At 36.5% G+C, this 12523-nt stretch overlaps 1 long non-coding RNA gene across 1 annotated transcript; it reads left to right on the forward strand.

The window, feature by feature from the left end:
* The first annotated feature begins 1389 nt into the window (after positions 1-1389).
* Positions 1390-7708, forward strand: LOC121308834. The gene is made up of 3 exons (XR_005948569.1): positions 1390-1539; positions 5591-5685; positions 5820-7708. It is a non-coding gene; the product is annotated as an uncharacterized LOC121308834 (long non-coding RNA).
* Positions 7709-12523: the final 4815 nt, after the last annotated feature.

Below are 12523 nucleotides of genomic sequence, written 5' to 3' on the forward strand. Positions count from 1 at the left end.
TGGTGTTCTCAGGAAGATGTGCGGTGTTAGGCTTGCACCAAACATAGCCCTTAGTGTTGAGGCCAAAAAGCTCTATTTCAGTCTTATCAGACCATAGCATTTTCTTCCACTTGACCTCAGAGTCTCCCACATGCCTTCTGGCAAACTCTATCCAAGACTTGACGTGAGTATACAGATATGGCCAAAAGTGTTGCATCACCATATAGAAATAGATCATAGTCAAATGAAACTTGCTGAATAATGTTCCGTTACTATATTTGACATTTCAAAATTGAAAAACTGTACTACTGTTATGGCTTCCAGTAGACTCTTGCTATATCAATTTGTCATTTATTTGATTACATGATGTTAAACAGAATATATAAATTATGCACATATAGGTTAAAAAAAGATGTCTCAATCCTAAAATTCTAGGTGATGCAACACTTTTGGCCACAGCTGTATTGCACAACACAATTTGGAAGCATTTAGAATGCTTGCAAACAAACTGTGTGAAGTTGGTGACATTTGGCTGTCATATTGCCAGAAAGGAAAAGCCGTGCACACAAATAGTGAAGCCGCATGCCAAATCTGCACTGAGCTTTGCTTGTACACTTTCATTTTAGCAGTTGCCCAGAACGAGTGGAAAACAGACAATCTGGGAAAATAAAAGAAACCTTTCAGAGCTGTGTTTGCCTCACTCATTCATTCCTTTACCACGCTTTTGGATTTTTCAGTGAAGTCCCCTTAATGTTCAGCCTACTAATGTAATGCAATGTGCAAACTAATATTCCCTGTATTGCACTGTTATATGAACTCATTGGCCCTTTCTATTAGTGATGCTGCTTCGCTCAATATTTTAAAGTCACAATTAAAGTCTTATTTTTATAGGTTAGCCCTTATGACCTGGCTTGCAAATAAAATTGTTTGCATTGATTTGATTGGCTTATTTTGGTAATTTTGTGCTACAGCTAGTATTATTCTTCATTTCCTGTTTTCTTCAGTTGTGTTATTTTAATTTTGACTTCTCGTTATTTATTGTTATTTTGATATTTTTACCACTTGTTGGCAGTGTTTGCTGTACTTCTTTCTGTTTAAAGTGAAATGTGGACTCTCTAGTCTTTGATATATCTGTCTATTCCAATATGAAGCATGACACACAAAAAAAGAACCAAAAAAATCTAATTAAGAGGTAAGACGCTGTGTTAAAACCTGTGGTTAGAACTCAATGAAGCTCAATGCAGGGTGTAACCAGAAATGTAGCAATAGCACGTAAGAAGGACTTACCAGACTAGTGCCTGCTTGCGTAATTGACCACATGACTAGTTTTGCAAAATCCTGGCAATTCCTACATGTGCTACAGTACATCTTATTACACTCTATTTAATTATCTTATGAAACAACCAAACATGCACAATATACAAGAGACCAATAATACACAGCAAACCCTTGCTTCTTCACTTTACACTAATACCATATTCCAAAAACAAAAGAGTGCTCACTTAACACGGGAACCCCCTGCTCTTCAACCACACATCTAAGCTAAAGCAAAAAGATCAGGTTTGTTTTTTATATTATAATTTATACAGTGCATTGCAATAAATATACTGTAACTGGACAGACAGCCACTGTGTGGCAGTTTAGGGTTCGGTAGCTCTTGATTAGAATACTATACGTTTTATGGCTGTTATCACGGTTCATGTTACATATTTTATCTGGCAGCAGTTGACTAGAGTTTCAAGCCCACACATCTGGATAGGATACTGAGTTTATGAAGGCTCCCAATCACCTCGAGGATACAGTCTTGGTGCATATGTAATTCTGTATATGCAAATTTAATTATGGGACGTTTCTGAATGAAACCACTGAAACTGGGAGGAGATTTTGCATATGAGGTCTGTTAAATATTCTTTCTAATTTATTAAAGCTGCCGGTAATTGCGGGCCTCGTATTTGCGTGATTATTTTAAGAACTCTGTAAAGCAGGTGTTAATTTGCCACAGTCAGACAGCAGGCTATATACAAGGCAAGGTGATGTGGGAGACTTGTCTGCAGCAAGAAGGAGACATCGTTTTCAAGGACAAAGAAACATTTAATAACATTTTGCAATGAGCTCATTTTTTAATCCTTCTGATCGTCAGTTCATAAATTATGTTTTATAATACTGTATTGTTTTGCTATGATTAAGAAAAGATGGAAAGATATTCCGAGGCGCACGAAAAAAAAGTCTCTCTCATGATACAGTGAGGCTCATTCTCCACCGTTATTTTAGTAATGTCTACAGAATGTATTTTTTGTAATATGGCATTCTGGTATTTAACAATACTGGTTCAGGCAGCATTGTTAAATTCAAGTTGGAAAGAAAATGGTGAAAAAAGGACAGTGGGACAGATGACACAGTTAGTTTGTACCAAGTACAGTTTTTTTTACCATACAGATATGCTTTAAAATCATACATAGAGTAAGAAACACAGACAAACATAAGAAATAGGAGAGTTGGAACTGCATAAGACTTTAAGAAGCTATAACTCGTAGTTGAACTGAAGACTGTTCGTATGAAGCTGTATTGTTGCTGAACATATTGCTGTACAACAATGGAAGGATTATCCACCTGTATGACTGCCATGGATGTAAGTAAATAAAACGTATTGTTTCTGAAGTGTAAAAAGTCTATACGCCTGGAATTATTCTATATGAAATAAGAAGCTGAACTAATATGCAAAGCACAGTAACTGGATGATGCGTCGTAATGCAAAAGCAACCTACTACAAACTCTGAAGTGGTGCATTTGTTTAAGAACATAAGAACATAAGAAAGTTTACAAACGAGAGGAGGCCATTCGGCCCATCTTGCTCGTTTGGTTGTTAGTAGCTTATTGATCCCAGAATCTCATCAAGCAGCTTCTTGAAGGATCCCAGGGTGTCAGCTTCAACAACATTACTGGGGAGTTGATTCCAGACCCTCACAATTCTCTGTGTAAAAAAGTGCCTCCTATTTTCTGTTCTGAATGCCCCTTTGTCTAATCTCCATTTGTGACCCCTGGTCCTTGCTTCTTTTTTCAGGCTGAAAAAGTCTCTTGGGTCGACACTGTCAATACCTTTTAGAATTTTGAATGCTTGAATTAGGTCGCCACGTAGTCTTCTTTGTTCAAGACTGAACAGATTCAATTCTTTTAGCCTGTCTGCATATGACATGCCTTTTAAGCCTGGAATTATTCTGGTCGCTCTTCTTTGCACTCTTTCTAGAGCAGCAATATCTTTTTATAGCGAGGTGACCAGAACTGAACACAATATTCAAGATGAGGTCTTACTAGTGCATTGTACAGTTTTAACATTACTTCCCTTGATTTAAATTCAACACTTTTCACAATGTATCCGAGCATCTTGTTAGCCTTTTTTATAGCTTCCCCACATTGTCTAGATGAAGACATTTCTGAGTCAGCAAAAACTCCTAGGTCTTTTTCATAGATTCCTTCTCCAATTTCAGTATCTCCCATATGATATTTATAATGCACATTTTTATTTCCTGCGTGCAGTACCTTACACTTTTCTCTATTAAATGTCATTTGCCATGTGTCTGCCCAGTTCTGAATCTTGTCTAGATCATTTTGAATGACCTTTGCTGCTGCAACAGTGTTTGCCACTCCTCCTACTTTTGTGTCATCTGCAAATTTAACAAGTTTGCTTACTATACCAGAATCTAAATCATTAATGTAGATTAGGAATAGCAGAGGACCTAATACTGATCCCTGTGGTACACCACTGGTTACCACACTCCATTCTGAGGTTTTTCCTCTAATCAGTACTTTCTGTTTTCTACATGTTAACCACTCCCTAATCCATGTACATGTGTTTCCTTGAATCCCAACTGCGTTCAGTTTGAGAATTAATCTTTTGTGCGGGACTTTGTCAAAAGCTTTCTGGAAATCTAAATAAACCATGTCATATGCTTTGCAATTATCCATTATCGATGTTGCATCCTCAAAAAAATCAAGCAAGTTAGTTAGACACGATCTCCCTTTCCTAAAACCATGTTGACTGTCTCCCAGGACCCTGTTACCATATAGGTAATTTTCCATTTTGGATCTTATTATAGTTTCCATAAGTTTGCATATAATAGAAGTCAGGCTTACTGGTCTGTAGTTACCTGGTTCAGTTTTGTTTCCCTTTTTGTGGATCGGTATTACGTTTGCAATTTTCCAGTCTGTCGGTACCACCCCTGTGTCAAGAGACTGCTGCATGATCTTGGTTAGCGGTTTGTAAATTACTTCTTTCATTTCTTTGAGTACTACTGGGAGGATCTCATCTGGCCCAGGGGATTTGTTTATTTTAAGAGCTCCTAGTCCCTTTAACACTTCTGCCTCAGTTATGCTAAAGTTATTTAAAACTGGATAGGAACTGGATGACATGTGGGGCATGTTGTCAGTATCTTCCTTTGTAAAAACTTGTGAAAAGTAATCATTTAATATATTTGCTATTTTTTTTTTTCTTCATCTACGATTTTGCCATTTGTATCTCTTAAACATTTAATCTCCTCTTTGAATGTTCGCTTGCTGTTGTAATATTGGAAAAACATTTTGGAATTGGTTTTAGCTCCCTTAGCAATGTTCATTTCTATTTCTCTCTTGGCCTTTCTAACTTCCTTTTTGACTTGTGTTTGCAGTTCTGTGTACTCTTTCTGCGTACTTTCTTTTTGGTCCTTTTTTAATGCTCTGTAAAGTGTCTTTTTTCGCTGAATATTTTTTTTTAATTGATCTATTAAACCATTTTGGCAATTTAGTTTTACATTTAGATTTGTCTACTTTAGGGATGTAATTGTTTTGCGCCTCTAGTACTACATTTTTGAAGAACAACCATCTTTCTTCTGTGGGTGTTTTCTCTATTTTACTCCAATCTACTTCTGTAAGTCTCTGTTTCATACCTTCATAGTTTGCTTTTCTAAAATTGTAAACCTTAGCTTTAGTCATTACTTTTGGGGATTTAAAAAACACTTCAAATGAGACTTAAGAAGCCACCACACATTCCATATTTTATTCCTTTGTCCTGGTGATGTATTTCAAGCTTGTAACTCATCTTCACGTGTTACAAGTAATGCTTGTACCAAAATATTGGTAAATTTCAGATTTCGCTTATGGGCATCCTCATCACCATGGTTATACCTGGCTGAGGTCTTTGTGTGCCATTCATTTTCTTTTGGAATGTGTAACCTCCACACGTAGGATTGACCCAAACCCGCTATTTATTGTGAGAGGTGTGTAATTCTCCACCGCTAATTGCGGTGAGGGGTATTTAAATTGTTTGATTGAGGAATTGCCTGCTTTACTTAATTAGTCTTATAAAATAGATCATTATTTTGACGCTGTGCGGCCGTACTGACACACACATTACGGGACTTTTTGCAGTCAGTTTTTCCCCTTTATAAATCTGGGCCTCAGTGTCATGATTACCAACTTGATTTCATTAAATAAAGACCCAATATACAAAGTGGCTATAGGGTGCTGCTAAATGGCAACTAAACTAGTGTATGCCTGGATTATGTGCATCCCTAACATGTTTCTCGACACTAGTCTTATTGTATAATTGTGTCTTTTTTTTCTCTTGTAACATTGGAAGATAAAAGCCAGTGGCTGATTCACAAAGGTGCTGGTTTTGGCCTCAGCCCTGAGACTGTGGTAGTTAAGGTGGAGCATATGAGTGATAAATGGAAGGTAAGTATATGTTATTCCTCTTTATGATATCATGGTCCCAGTTCATGATGAAATTCATGTTTAGGGATTAGTATGAACAAGTGTGCAATTAATCATTAACTTGTTCTTAATTGATAATATGATTTTTATTTCAGGTTATTGAATCCCAGGATTTGGGGGGAACTAAAACTGTGTCTGACTTTGTGAAAGCAGGTGGCAAAGATTACAGAGTACTGTCTGACAGCTGTCATTGTGCATCCAAAAGAATGATGGACGAGCATTATTACCATACTACTTTAAAAAATACTTTAAACAACAAAAACACGGTAGCTATGCTACAATATTGTGTGAGCCTAAAACAATGTGTGTGTAATTGTATCAGTAATACTGCAGTGTCAGTAAAATACTCATTTAGGAGGATGTTTCTGATCACTTTATTCAGGTTGTAGAACACTTTGAATGATGTGTTACAGTATCAATACAAGAGGCAACTTCTCCACCATAACTGTGTCAATCTGATCTTTAACATGTGAAATCATGTATTGACAAGTGTGAAAGGATAGCTCTGTGGGCTCAGATATTACCGGCTAAGGATGCATTTTTACCATTATTACCTGTAGTGCCACTGTAGTGCAGTGCAGTATATCAATAGGATTATATAATATAATTGGCTAACTATTTTTATACATTCTTTAAAGGCTGGATGGGTGATATAAGAGAAATATAAGAAATGTGTTGATGTGTTGCCATTTAAATTAAAATTGGCTCTTTCAATGTTTCTTTTTTTTTTTGTAAATGACACAAAACCATTGGTATATAATGACAGATGCAAATAAAGATAAGTAGATTATTCAAAAAACTAAAATAAGTATAGACAAATGATGTAAACATTATCAAACATCACATGTAAAAACAAAGGGTTGGCATTTTAATTTATTTGTCAGGGGCTCTCATTAAAGTCTCACACATTTTGTTAAAGGTGATTAATATTCGACCCAGTTTGACACTATGAAAACTGCCATTGAATTTCCCAGTGTAAAAAACTGAACTTACTGGCAACCGTGCTATCAAAGTTAAAAAAGCTTTGAATCATGAGCAATAGTGCAGGCAGTACTGTTTCACTGAAGTATAAAAAGACAGAAATGTGTACATTCCCTCACAAACCAATATATTTGCAACTTTTTTTTGTAAATGCGTGTTATGTGGGGTATTTACACCAAAGTACAATTTGCACCACCTTCCTTATAAAAGTTTCCCATATTAAAATCCTAGCAAAGTATGATAAAACATAGTGAAAGCATAGGTTCCCCATAGTATAACCATGGGCAACTGCCAAAATACCATGCCAACATCTCATGGTAAACTTTTACTTTGTAACAGACAGATTGCATGGTGACATCAGACCAGAAGAGAACTGACACACAGACAAGTCTGGACTGCCAGGTATGAATGCGCTGCTTGTGCGTTTTCTTAATAAATAAAAAGACTTGCACAAAACAAAACACTTTCCAAAACAAAACAACACGACAGCCAAAACAAACAGACAATACAGCAAACAAACACTGAACAAACAAGCATTGTGCTGATCCAAATCCAACACCTGTAGCAATTGTTATAGGGTTAGTTTTTGTTTCAGTCACGACTCTGCCTTTCTTCACTCTGAACACACTCTCCAATGGAGTTGAAGCTGCAGGTTTTTATATTGTGATAGAGGATTAACTGGCTATTAATTACCTAGTTTAACCCCCTGTCACATTTGTCACAGGCTTTCTCATCTACGTGGTCAACAGTCAGTTTGTCAATAAGCGCTTGCTGTTGCCACGCATTCTCACGATTTTATCTGGATATAGACATTTTAACCCCATCCAAGATGTAAACGATAACAACAAAACATCGTGTTTTACCAATTAAACAATACGTTTTATCTAATAATACAAATACAACATAATACAGAACTGTGGCGAGGAGCCACGCACCTATGGATATTTGTGCGCATTTTTGTTTGTTTTATTTGTATTATATATGATTTATATGTATATATGACGCAAAAGCCAATATTATTTTGTATTTGATTTATTGTTTGGCCGGACGAGTGAGATGCCGTCCGCCATGGTATTGTTCTGTATTTATTATTTGTAAAAACCTTGTGAGGATTTGTGACTGATCAGTTACGGATTACACCATGTAACACAATCCAAATTAACATGTGTTTATAATACAAAAATGACTACAAAAGATTTAGAAGTGAGTAGTTTTTCAAGATTTACGATTATAGTGTAAATTTACAGTATAATCGTAAATCTCAAAACTACTCACTTATAAATCTTTTGTAGTCATTTTCGTATTACTTTAGTATAAACACGTTAATTTGGATTCGTATGTTGTTTTTTTCTGACTTTATGTGAACGAGAAGACACAAAAGCTCCCGTTTTCTCATTGGAAATAGTGATATTTCAAAATATCACTGTCCTGGTCACAAAAGCAAAGTTTGCGAGGAATAATAGCCATTTTCTATATTTTTGAGGCATAAGCAATTAGGAAATAACACTTACTACCCAGGAACAAAAAAAAAAAAAAAAAAAAAAAAGAATTGTTACACGGTGTTATTTAGCTATCTGACAGTCACGCAGGAAACACGTGCAGAATGTGACTGAGGGGTTAACAAGATAATTAATAGCTAGTTAATCCCTCGGTCATCACCATAAAAACCTGCAGCTTTGGCTGCACGGAGAAATGTTAGAGGCGAGACAAGAGACGTGAGTCTATTGAAACTATCTAAAATACAATTGCTACGCATGCTGGGAGTTGTAACCAGCACACAACTAATGTTCACTGTTCCCTGATTTGTTTATATCAGTGTTTTTGTTCTGTTAAATATTAATTTGTTTAATAAAACGCTGAGCACCGTAGCGTCTCAGTTTGCCCAGCCATTCCTTGTTGTGGGTTCTGTTTCTGGTCTGACGTCACCCCTGCAGCCATCCTGCTCACAAGAACACAATGTGTTATTGTTGGAAAACTAGTAAGAAACATCCCAGGAGTCTGTCCAGTTGCTTCTGGCTTAGTAACATGAACAATGTTATTGTCCTGTCAGTTTGTGAAATAAAAACGTTGTTATTTCTTAACTTTGATTTTTTAAGGAACTTAAGAACTTTTTAAGGAGGACTTCCAGTAAAAAAAGATCATCAAACTGCTGATGTGACATTTTTTTCATAATTGAAATTGTGACATGCCTTCATTGCATTAGGAAAATCCACAATGAAGCAACTTTGGTAAGGTGAATTGTTATATTAGCATGAGCCCAGTAACTAGCTGGAGATCAACACAATTTGGGGCAAGTGTACAAAACTGTTTTTAGTAAGAGAACCTGTCATGTTAAAGGAGTATCGGCCCTCTTTCACATGTTGAAAATTTCTCGGGTCTTTGCTTTGGCAGACATTCAGGAACCTAAATACAGTCCCAGTCCAGTATTAAAGCAATAGCACACAGCAGTGTAGTAAAATTATATCATGTGTAGCGGACACGTATATTACTATAAAGCCAGCAGAAAAATTATTGCGGAAAAGGCAGAGCAGGCATTCCCTAATGTTTGAAATAAGTTTGTCTGTCTTAACCTTGAGAAGAAAAACAAAAGCAAGCGTTTATTGAATTCAATTTAAAGAGTGTTCACAGTGAAAGATATTAGCAGAAAAGCTGTACCTTTTAATTGTGAAGATAATATTACATTTCTAGTTTCATTTCACAGCTGAGCTGCATTCGCCATTTCAGCTCTTTTTTGTAAAATACATGCATTACAGAACCTTCTATTCCTCTGCAACTGTACAAGCAATATAAATTCTGATTTCTGATATGAAATTCTTGTACAATTGCACAGCTCATTCATATTTTTTTCTACATCGTTTAGAAAACAAAGGTTCATTTGTGTGTTTTACAAATATTTTTTATTATACAATTTTTAATATTTTTGGGAGGCATGGCTTATATATGAAAAAATATAACACATCTCACAACCAAACATATTATATCATTGGACAGGTTTACTTAATGACTTTCTGTTGATACATTGAGTTTTCATTTCTGATTTACGGTTACCAAACTACAAGCGCTAATACAAAGTTGTCATATATTCATGCCCAAATATGGTCATTCCCTCATAGGCGGCATGGGGTTTTACTGTAATAGAAAACAAAGTATTTATTACAGGAAAACTGTTAAGTTTAAACGTGAAACCATTTAATTCAAAGCTGTGGTCAGATGTAATAAACTTAGGCACATGTATGAAGCTATGAGTCTTTATCAGTAGATTTACTGTGGGGTACCCCTCAGCTCTGAATTATGGAATGCTCTGCCTTCGTTTATCAGGGAAGCTGAGACTGCACATTTATAAAATGCACATTTATAAAATGGCTTTCTTATCTTGGTGGGTTTTAATGTAACTTTAGTGTTGCTGCTTTTGTATTATTATGTGTATGCTGTTATTTAAATGTTCTGATTGTGGCAGTTGTATGTGTGACATGCTAGACAAATGTGTTGTGGTTTGTTCTTTTTTTCTGCTATGTACTGTACAGTGCTTTGTAATACTTTTGTAAAAAAAAGCAGTATATAAATGCTACACACACACACACACACACACACACACACACACACACAGTGCCGTGAAAAAGTATTTGCCCCCTGTCTGATTTTCTGCATTTTTGCACATTTCTGACACTGATTGTTATCAGATCTTCAACCAAAATTTAATATCAGATAAAAGGGACCCTGAGTGAACAAATAACACAACATTTTGATACTTATTTCATTTATTTATTAAAGAAAAAGTAATCACCCCATAGACTCAATAACTGGTTACACCACCTTTAGCAGCAATAACTGCAACCAAACGCTTCCTGTATTTATTGATCAGTCTCTTACAGCACCGTGGAGGAATTTTGGCCCACTCTTTCATGCAGAACTGCTTCAACTCAGTGACATTTGTGGGTTTTCAAGCATAAACTGCTTGTTTCAGGTCCTGCCACAACATCTCAATGAGGTTTAGGTCTGGACTTTGACTAGGCCATTCCAAAACTTTAAATTTCTTGTTCTTCAACCATTCTGATGTAGACTTGCTTGTGTGTTTCGGATCATTGTCTTGCTGCATGACCCAGCTGCGCTTCAGGTTCAGCTCAAGGACGGATGGCATGACATTGTCCTATATAATTCTCTGATACAGAGCAGAATTCATGGTTCCTTCAATGATGGCAAGTCGTCCAAGTCCTGATGCAGCAAAGCATCTAAATCGTGACACTACCACCACAGTGCTTGACTGTTGGTATGAGGTTCTTTCTGTGAAATGCAGTGTTTGGTTTTCCCCAGACATAACAGGGCCAAAAAGTTCCACATTTGACTCTTCTGTCCGTAGAACATTGTTCCAGAACTCTTGAGGATCATCCAGGTGCTTTTTGGCAAACTTGAGACGAGCATTCATGTTCTTCTTAGTGAGCAGTGGTTTCCGCTTTGCTACTCTGCCATGAATCCCATTTTTGCCCAGTGTCTTTCTGATGGTGGAGTCATGAACACTGACCTTAGCCGAGGTGAGAGAGGCGTGCAGATCCCTGGATGTTGTTCTAGGGTTCTTTGTGACTTCCTGGATGATTTTACACTTGCTCTTGGAATGATTTTGGCAGGACAGCAACTCCTGGGAAGATTCACTACTGTGCCAAACTTTCTCCATTTGGACAATATGGCTTTGACGGTGGTTTGGTGAGGCCCCAGAGCCTTAGAAATGGCTTTGTAACCCTTTCCACGCTGATAGGCGTCAATAATTTTTTTTCTAGAGTTCTTCAGGAATTTTTTTTAATCATGGCATGATGTGCCTCTAGAACCTGTGTCTGACAACTTCACTCTGATGGTAAGGGTCAAAGTTAGTCAGATTTATATTGGGCAGGGCTGGCCCAAATCAGGCCTGAATGTTAACCAAAATATACGAACAGCTGACCCTAAATATCCCTTTAACTGGGGTGAGTTAACTAGGGGGTGGGCAATAACTTTTTCACACCTGAAGATTGCATGTTTGATTACCTTGCACACCAAACAAATGAAAGAAGCACCAAACTTTGGTGTCATTTTTTCTCTGACTACCCCTATATAGTACACAACCCACAAAAAGATCTGACCAAGTTCAATGTGAAAAGTGTGCAAAAATGCAGAAAACCAGACAGGGGGAAAATCCTTAATTCACAGCACTATATATATATATATATATATATATATATATATATATATATATATATATATATATATATATATATATATATATATATATATATATCACACTGTAAGTCAGTACATGAACTGTGCACTTTAGGGTTTGTATATCTCCCTGTTAGCCTCCCCTGGGTTCTCTGATCAAGAACCAAAGTAGTGCTCAAAGTGATAGCGACCTGACTTTTTGTGCAGTGGTGTAGTCTGAAATCTGAGGGTACTGGAATGCCACAGATTTTCTTAAACAAGAATTATACACACTCACATTTTATTTGTACACTGAAGTTCTAGTAACTAGTAATTAAAGTTATACAATGTGTTCTGTGTATATTAATTTTTTATACATTGTGGAAGGGGGTGGGTATTCACTGACTTGTGAGACAGAAAAGTGTATTTGCAAACATCACACAGATACCCAGTTTTATTTATTTATTTTTCTTTATCGGTGATTTATTTTAGCCCGCAGAGGGCATTGTTGTTGTCCATAGCTTGAATACCAGCGATGGTAGACAGGTCCACAGGAATACCAATACTGGTAAACAGTTTAATGCTGGTGCACTCACAGGTGGTCAAAAGAATAACAAAAACAAAAGACAAAATAAAAAGGGAAAATAAAACA

This window comes from Polyodon spathula, chromosome 3 (genome assembly GCF_017654505.1).
Source record: "Polyodon spathula isolate WHYD16114869_AA chromosome 3, ASM1765450v1, whole genome shotgun sequence".
In the NCBI taxonomy this organism is placed as follows: Eukaryota; Metazoa; Chordata; class Actinopteri; order Acipenseriformes; family Polyodontidae; genus Polyodon; species Polyodon spathula.